Here is a 9,720-nt window from a genome sequence, read left to right as displayed (position 1 = left end):
TATGGGGACCAGTTGTTGGTCCCCACAAGTACCTATGAGTCCCCAAAATGTAGCATGTTCCTAGGAAATTGTCCCCACCAGGTATTAAAGACATGGCCACACACACACACAACAATACAACTTCATACACATATAAAATATACACACAAATACACATAACAATATATTATGTACTATGTACAAAACAATACCAATCTCTGGGTATTATGTAAATTACGAAACATTTCAGTTACTAGTGTTTATTATGAATTACTTAATTCCATAAATGTTAAAGTCACTCCAAAGTAAATACATAAAGTCTAAGCCTTTTGGAAAAGCTAACATTCTACATCTCTGAAACCAAGAATTGCGGGAGTAATTCCAAGTTAGCCTGCTGTCCACAGTCACGCCAAGCAATTTGGCCTCAGCCACTTGTTCAATGATTGAACCGCTAACAATCAAGTTAAGAGTAGGTGAGCCTTTTAAAAGATGATTAGATCCCAACACCATACATTTGCTCTTGCAAATGTCTGATATCTCGCTTTAATCCTATATAATGTCATATCTCATCTTTAAATCACTCACAAAGCATTATCCAATAACCGTTATGCTCTACATCCCAGTTGACAATGTCTTCCAAAATTAGAAAGCTCACTTTTATTTTCCTCTTTCTTTTTTTCTTCTTTCTTTTTTCAAAGGTAATAATGATCTTTTTAGCCAAATACTTATTTTTTACCCTAACCATTCCTTTGGACTACATTAATGTCTCCAAACATTAAGGTGTTTGTCCCTGAGTCCATTTGCAAACTGTGGTCTAGTGTGTTATGTTGCTTTTAGACTAACTGCTTCTCCATCTCTGAGCAACCTTTTAGCTCATGATCCTACAGCAATTGTTCCTCTTGAGTGACGATTTTTCCCAAACAGCTTCTTCATCAGCCTCTTCAGAAATATGTGTTGCCTTAATTAAGTAGTTTATATGTACTTTTAATCTCTGGGACACATAACCCCTCTCCTTCCTAAAACATGCTATTATCAGACATTACAGTGGTGTTAATATTTGTACAATACTAGTCAAAAGAAAAGGGTAGCACCTTCAAGCACCTGGAAATCGTATCCAAGGATGAACAACTTTCAAGGAAGTTCACATTTCTCTTCCTAATCCTTTAGATTTTTCAATGATGCCACACTGAGAAATAATCTATTTTAGGTTTTGCCTTAAAATATATATATATCCATAGATGTGTCTTTGTTAACTCATATGGTGTGAATTACCCTAGTAGAGGTGTAAACAGCAAGGTTTCACTCAATATAATGTGAGAAAAAAAAGAAAGAAAGTGTCTGTGAATATATGTGTTTAACTGTACTTTTGTTTCTTCGTATGTCAAAATGTTAATAACTCTTAAAATTATGACTCTATTTTGACTTTGATTCTTGTTTAGGAAAAGACTATATCTACCATTTCGACCCAGTTTCTGTGAAAGATGTTTGACAACAACTATGGTACATTTGGAATTTACAGTCCTGCTGTTATTTTCCATAAGAAGTGACTGTTGGCTAATTAATTTTATTTTTTTTTGTTATATAAAGACTTGTTCTTCTGACTCTAGAGGTTTTTTTAAAGGGATTCATTCATTTGTTTGCGCATGAGTGAGCCAGCCTGAGAGCGAGTGAGTGAGCAAATGAATAATTGAAAGTGTGCGAAGGCAATAAATGACTGTTTGACAGTGAATCTCAGTTGGGAATCTATTGCATCTTTTTAAGTGTTAAGGGGGCTTTAAATGGTTCATAGGTAAAAACAAAAAATGATGCTCAGTTTTCAAGCCACTCTGACAAGATATCATATTCCATTTTAGGTATTTATATGTGTGCAAATATAAATGTTCATGGTCCTGACAAGGCAAGAGGTTATGTGACTTTAGGGTCTTTGGACAAAAAAGAAAAAAGCACGATTTAGATTTTTCCACCTGAATAAAGTAGTGGAGAGACAAACCTAGACTAAGTGGAGGCATCAAACAAAATCCATTCAGTTTTGCCAATTGTAGTGGGATGGTGGCCAAGTGGTTAGGGTATAGAGCTTGGAATCCTGAGGTTCTGAGTTCGAGCCCCACTCCCACAGACTGCCACTCTGGGTCTCTGAGCAAGACCCTTAACCCCCAATTGCTCCTTACAGTAGGTGCCCCACGATGGCAGCCCACTGCTCCTCAAGGGGATGGGTTAAATGCAGAGGTAAATTTCTCCAAAGTAAGATCAATAAAGTTTTATTAATATTTTGACAGTTTCTTGCAGCCCTGTTAGCCTGCAAGACACAGGTATCTTATTGCAGGCTAACATGGAACCCAAAAGACTGCCCAATCCTAAGGGGTGGTCCAATTCGTCTGGTTCAATTGACATGTTTTCTAAGCCAAAACAAGGCTTTGTTTTTGGTCCACTCTATAAAGCCTCAAATTATTTTGCCATTTTGAATTGAAAAACCTTCCTGGATGGGAAGCACAATGTCTTCAAACTTGGAAGCAAAGTCCAGTGGATTGTTTTAAAACTTTTTTGGTTGGAAATAATTTCTTGATAAATTATGCGTAAGTTATACACAGGTTACTCATAGGTTTTGGATAAGCTAGACACCACTGCTTATGAGTAACTTACCCTTACCATATGTCAATGATCACTTACCGTATGCCAATGATCAGATAACTTTTCTGTAACTTATGTGTCTTATGCCCCACGTATGAGCATACGCAGGCATACGTCTTGTTGTACTTGCCGTATGTCAACATGTGCCTGCGAGTTTCAGCGTGCTTCAGCATACTTCAGCGCGCTCATAACTTATACAAAACATACCCATAACTTATCCAATGTATGCAAGCATTTTTGCCAGATTTTTTGTATGTCAGACATACCCTGCCTGAATCGTAAAGGTGTGACAGGGGCTTTAGTTACAGGCATGTCTTGTCAACATCTGTCTTCCATGATTGCCCCCTTACTCAGTCTTACTTAGAAAATAAGGAAAATAAAGAAGACGAAAAAAGAAAAATCAACAACTTACTGTAACTAGAGAATAATATGAAATGGGGAAATCTATCTAGTTATGAGGGTGACAGAGGGAAATATACTGGGAAGAACTATCGAATCGTGGTTGAAACAAGAAAATGTAAATAGTAGAACATTTGGGTAATCAAGAGATTTGGGGCAAGAAACAAGGAGGGTGCAACACACAAAATGTTGTCTAGCTCTGAGGGGTCAGTGAACTGAGGTGATTCGGGGAGAACGAATACGCAGAAAATCACAGAAAGGAAACCAATTTCCTACAGAACAAAGACTAAATACCAAAAACGGGGAAAAGTAATAGTGAAAAAAAAACAAAAAAACTAAAACACATAATAGCACAAACCCAAAAACCAAAGCACTTCAGATATAGATCAAGATAGTTACATTAGTGAAGGGGAATTTAGCAAAACCTAATGTATTCTTTCAAATCTATGAGTTTATAATTCTTGTTTTTATTTTCCTTCTGATTTTTTTCTAGTTATAGCTTTTTATTTTTTTCCATTACTTAAAGCTACAGTGTGTAACTTTTAGCGACATCTAGCGGTCAGACTGCAGACTGCAGCAACATGAACATCTCCCCCCCACCGCTTCTCCCCCCCCAACAGTACGGCGAGCGTTACCGGACAAAATGTCTTCCAGGACGTCCGCATCACCTACCTTCTCAAGTGATGAGGTTTGTTTACATAGATAATTTTACAGATAGTATTTCATTAGTCTGTGTAGGGTATAGATTTCATGTAGACTTAAGATAATAAATATACCCATTATTTTTTCTACATCGTTGTGACGTTTTGGCGATCTCGCAATCGCTAGTTTGTTGGCTCCGCGCTGCCGTAGCGCAAAGATGTCTGCCTCCATGGCTGCGAGACCCGCTCCTATGTAATTATAAATAACGAATTCTAAGGCAACGCAAATATTAAGGTTAAGAGGCTGAGCTCGTAGATGATGATAAATAACATAGTTATGTATAATATATTACATTTCTGACTGTATATCCCTGTAATTATTACACACTGTAGCTTTAATATATTTATTTCCTTTAATTAATCTATTTGGTTCCAATTTGAAGGAGTTTTCTTTTTTTAATCTTTTCACTTTTATTTTATTGTTGGTTCTCCAATGTTTTTTGTGAGATTCTTAGCTTATTCTTTTTCAAATTTTTCTTGGCTTTACTATTTTAGTCATCTGGTAGTCCTCAGTTTTCAGGAGCTAGTTTGCCTGTTTTTGTCTTTTGTCTATTTTCTGGGGTTGTTAAATTTTTCTACGGGATCGGTTTTGATTGTCCTAATTCTTTGCTCATGTCTATTTTTTCAGATTTCCAGACTTTGGTGTTTAATGTCTTTGGCTGCTGTTTGTAAAAACCTACAGGTAGTTGGAGTAAATTGCTTAGTTCCACTTTAATTTGTATCTTACATTGTCAGCTATACACATAATACAGTGCAACATCTGTTAATAATGCTTAATAGTAAATGATGTTATGAATTGGGATCAGTTTGTAATGCTGATTGTAGTTAGCTTGATCAACAAGAACAAAAATAAACAAATCCTTTGTCTCAAGATTGAAAGGTTCTAAACGCATTTTATTGTACAGAGACCAAGAGTTGCAAATATAGAATCTATGAAACCCTTCATAAAGATCTTGCTTTCATCTGCTATTTATAGTTTAGCAGCACGTTTGTAATAAATGGAAGCTAAACAGAATTGTTTCTTAGTTTAAATGCAAATCTTTATCTCTAGGGCAGATAAAACAATACATTCCATCAGATCAGCTTTCATCCATTCCTCAGTAAACCACTGTTTTGTTGTGATTTTTGCCTTTTGTTTCTTAATCTCAGAGCATACATTTTATATTCAACCATTAAACCCTTCAAAGGATGTAAGAAGATCAAGGTCCAACAAATAAATCTTAAAAGAAAGCACCTGTTGTACTGAGAAACATCTTTTTAATTGCACATGTTTTCAGATCAAAGATTAGATAAAAATATTTAATTTATGTTTTGGAATGCACATCTCAGTACTACCCTCAAGGAAATGTTTATGTTTGTGCCAGGAGAGAATATAATTTTTCAAAGACATAAAGTATGTAATGTTCTTATAATTATGTTTCTGCATTAGTTAATAATCAACAACTAATACAAACAGATTTAGAATTAAATGAAACCTCCCTGGCTTTGTACATTCTTTTTATGATTAATCCCTTGCTATTTAATAGAATAAACCGTTTGGAGTAAGTATATACTGTAACTTTAGGAAATCAACTGTGACGCAGTGAATAAATAATTTTTTTAGGTGTAGATTGGCAATACTTAAAGGTCTAAATACAATTATACAACACAAGATTTGAATTTTATTGTTAAAATGTGTTTTATTTTTATATATTATTATATTTTATTTTTTTTTTTTTATTTATTATTATTATTATATATTTTTTTAGATATATCTTTGACAGATATGCTTCAGTGTCTTAATGACATTTAATGGCAAAAGAGTTCACACTGTCTTCATTACATGAAGAATATACTGTACAAGAACAATCATTATAGGTACAGATTCTGAACTGTTTTTAGATCAACCAATATGTTTAATTCCTATGTAATACATATATATATATATATTTATATATATATATATATATATATATAAAACATGTATTTTTGTCTTTTTACTTCGTAAATTATGCAAACGGTGTTTATTTGTCTAATAAAATATATGCTTAAATGTGTGGTGATTTTAATTTGACAAAAATGCAATTTAAGAAATATCAATACTTTTGAAGCGACCGTCTCTATTTTTACAAGTAAAATAATCTTTATTTTTAATGGCCTCGTCGCCATAACACTTAGAGATTTTAAATCACGCTTAATGATACAGACACTCTGCCCATCTGTATCAAAAGAGGACAAACAACTAAGGATTTGAAAAAGAAATCCTTCCCAATCCCATGATATAACTATATATATGTTTCAACAAGTCTTAGTCCACATTACACGGATTACACATGAGATACACAGGGATTTAAGAAGATCAACGTCTGCTCTGAGACAGAGAAAGGCAAAAAAATATTCTCTTTCTTTTTTTGACCTATATGAAAGCGAATTTAAGTGAATTTGTATCTTTATATGGTGGTTGTGCGGGGGACGATTTATAATATTATTTTTTTGCATGTTTGAGTCAAATCCATTGAGGTCTTTACAAGTCCCACATTTCTCAGATCCCATAAGGCTGGGATCTGTTATTGCTGCTGTTGTTGTCATGTTTGCTCAGCATGGTAATGCTTCTCGCCAAGGAACCCTTATAGCGCCCCTTCACACCTATTTGCGGTTGTAATCCTCCTATACACAGGTTATAGTCTCATAAAACTGTCTCTCATGATCTTAGTCACAAGGATTCATCATGATGAAAGATGACATTCATGACAGAATCAAGAATAACTCCCTGACTAATGTGTTTGTGGCACAACTTCACCACCCACTTCTGTCTGGTGGAGCTCAGTACTCTCTGCTTTGTTTGACTCTGCCTGACCTTGCATGCTCTGCAGATTCTGCTTGTATTATAAGAACCAAATCTTGTTCAAGGCTGCTTAATAAGAGGTTTCTGCCATGTCTGCTTTATATTCCGTGATTACAATCAAGCTACAGTGTGAGCTTCAAGAGGCCCAAGACTGGTTCCTGCTATCCAACTCTGAGTCAGCAGAGCATCCTGAAGCCAGTGGTTGCACCTGTAAGTACACCTGTCTTCACAGCAACAGCATTACAATAGAAACTAACTGGTTTTACAGCAAGCACATTCAGTAAGTCCTGTATTGATTAACGTTTATATATATATATATATATGTAAACACATGTAAATGAATATACATAGCTACATAAACACGTCAGGCCGAAATCCACATTTTACACCTGTACATTGTACACTGGCACTCAGAGATAATCACAAGCGAAGGACAAGGTCCACATTAAGCTGCAAACAGAAGAGCATTTTTTTTTAGGGTAGAGCTTAGCTCAAAACACATGCGAGATTTCTCTGTCACTTTTGCCAACCTTATTGCTTTAGCTGGTGCACAATCATTCTCTCCTGCTCCAATACGATAAGATTTATGGGCATGTCCAAATGGATAATCTTGTTTATTCACTGTAGCGGTTTGGAACATCCCAAGATTTCCATGGGAGTTAAAACATCTGTGTCTGAAGAAAATCAAAGAGGGAAAAGGGAAATACAATTTTTCTTTCTTTCTTTCTCTTTCATCACCTGTTGCTCTCAAATGTTCAATGACTAATTTAATTTGTATTCAACCCTAATCAGTATTTCCAATGTTATTTCATATAAATAACACAAAACAAAATTTGTAAAAACAAATACAATATGATATGTTGTTCAATATTTTGCATCAATCAATAAATCAATCAATCAACCAACCAACCAATTAATCAATCAATTAATTGATATTCTTGTCCTTGATGTTCGTCCAGATCAATTAGGTCATATCATATGCACTAAAATACCATTCTGAGAATACTCTGAAGCAATGTTGGTTTGAGAAATCTTTAAAGAGGAATTACAGCGTTTTCTACTACCACCTGTGACCAAAACACCTAACTGCATCCTTCTGCTCCTTCATGTAGCTTGTGCTCAAGTGTTGCTTTTACTTTTTCACTTTACATGGAGTTGCCATTGGTGTCTGTATGCTGGTTGCTTCTGAGCATCCACAAAATTCATCTTGAATACAATGCTTCGATTGTTTACCTGGTCAAACCCATTTAATATGGACATGCTTGACATCACATCCGCTGAACAAAGCTTGAACTCCCAACCCAAAGTAAATTAAGGAAAATAGACTACAGGCTTATAGATGCATTGCCTCTTGACAACTAATATGTCAGTCTGCTCAGCAAATATGTTTTTGTCATTAAGGTTCAAATAAAAAGTCTATTTTAATGATGTTTTTCAATGATTTTCAATTTTTAGCATACTAATAAATATCCCTATGTGAAAACTACCCTCTTCTATGGCCTAGGACTGGAGAGGTGGACTGGAGTATATCGCTAGAAGACATTTTTGAAAAGGTTTAAGCTTAATCTGTGATACAATTCTTCTTTGGTTGTAGGCGAAAGGCAAGAAAACAAACCTTGGCCAAACAGGTTTAATCCTCAGATTCAGATAGCTGCCATATACAGCAAGTGAACAAGAACACAACACAGTACTGACATGGCAGCAGACACATCACAGTGCAATCAGACTGCGGTGCTGTGCTCTGGGGCTGACAATCTCTTCATCAGTGAAGCGCTTCACTCGCCAAATCAATTCAGCTGTGAGGAAGAAACAAACCACACGGACAAGACATCTTGGGTGACAGAGAGCTTTTATTCATCCTCTTTCTTACTTCAATTCGTAATAGATGAGACATCAAGATAGCCGCAGGGGATTGTTTGTGGTATCTGTGAATGTGGTTGAGGGTGGTGCAGGTTGTATTGGGTTGCATCAGCATTAGTGCTGAATAAAGATTCCTGGATTTCGCTCACGTATCGTGTGCTATTGAAAGAAAACAGGTGGCAGAGTACAGCAGAAGGTGGTGGTGGTGGTGGGGGGGTTGTTATTAATGCTACAGATGCTGATCTCTGCAGTGCATCTGGGAAGTGTTCCCATTATCTGAAATCTCCTACACATTTTTAACAAATCATTGCAAGCCTTTGGGGTTATTTAAAATATCTTTGCAACTTCCTGCATTTTCCCTTGATTCTTGACCACCACCTCTTACCTTTTTTTATTTTTTTTAGTTTGTTTGTTTTAGGTATTTTTACCTGAAACATGTTGGGTTTTTACCGCTTTGGGCTCATCTGTCCTTCTCTGGTGGGTGCGGCCATCCCTATGTCTGCCCTCCTTGTTAAGGTTTCAGGTGGCTTCGGAAGCTGGACAACACATTTCTCTATAGAACCCCTTGGTAGTCTTGAGATTTCATTGCACCCCACAGAGATGCAAGACACCCTGTGCCAGATCCAGCAAAGCAGCCCCATAACATAACAGAGCCTTCACCATGTTTCACAGTAGTGACAGAGTTATTTTCTTGATTCACTTGTGTTTTGGACTAGTTGTTTTGTGCCAACGTGGGTGGGTTGTTTTTGTTTTTTGATTTTTTAGGGCGTCTGTGATCCGCCCTTAGGTGGGGGTTACTGTCATGGTTTTGGTTCTGTTTAAGTTTTATTTTTGAGTTTTCATTGGTTTTATGCTCGATGCTTAATTTGTTCATCTTTGAACATAGAGGTGATGTGCCTTGGCAAAATTTATATTTTTGTCTCATTTGTCATTAGCATTTTCTCCTACAAGCTTTGTAACTTGTCAAAAAAGCAAGAGTGGTGAATTTAATTTTTAATTTTTATTTTTTAGGATTTCTTCTCAATAACAGTATTCTCCTTGGTTGTCTCCCATTAAGTCCAATCTGGCACAACAGCGATGAGTGGTGTGACCTGACAGTGATTTTTCTTGAGCTAGATGTTCACTTTTGTTTTGCTGTTTTTTTTTTTACTTTCCAGTGTTACCTTTCGTATTACCCGTCTCTTTGTTTTGTCATTGATTTTCCTCCTGTGGCCATGTCCAGGGAGGTTGGCTAGTGTCCCACAGTTTCTGGTCTGGCTGCTCCAAGACCAGAAAATCACCATGTAGCTGGCTTGGGTCACTGTAAACATAAAGAACAGCTATGTATTG

Source organism: Cyprinodon variegatus, unplaced genomic scaffold, assembly GCF_000732505.1.
Source record: "Cyprinodon variegatus isolate N-32 unplaced genomic scaffold, C_variegatus-1.0 Scaffold143, whole genome shotgun sequence".
In the NCBI taxonomy this organism is placed as follows: domain Eukaryota; kingdom Metazoa; phylum Chordata; class Actinopteri; order Cyprinodontiformes; family Cyprinodontidae; genus Cyprinodon; species Cyprinodon variegatus.
The sequence above is the reverse complement of the archived record's forward strand: the minus strand, read 5'-3'. Positions refer to the sequence as shown.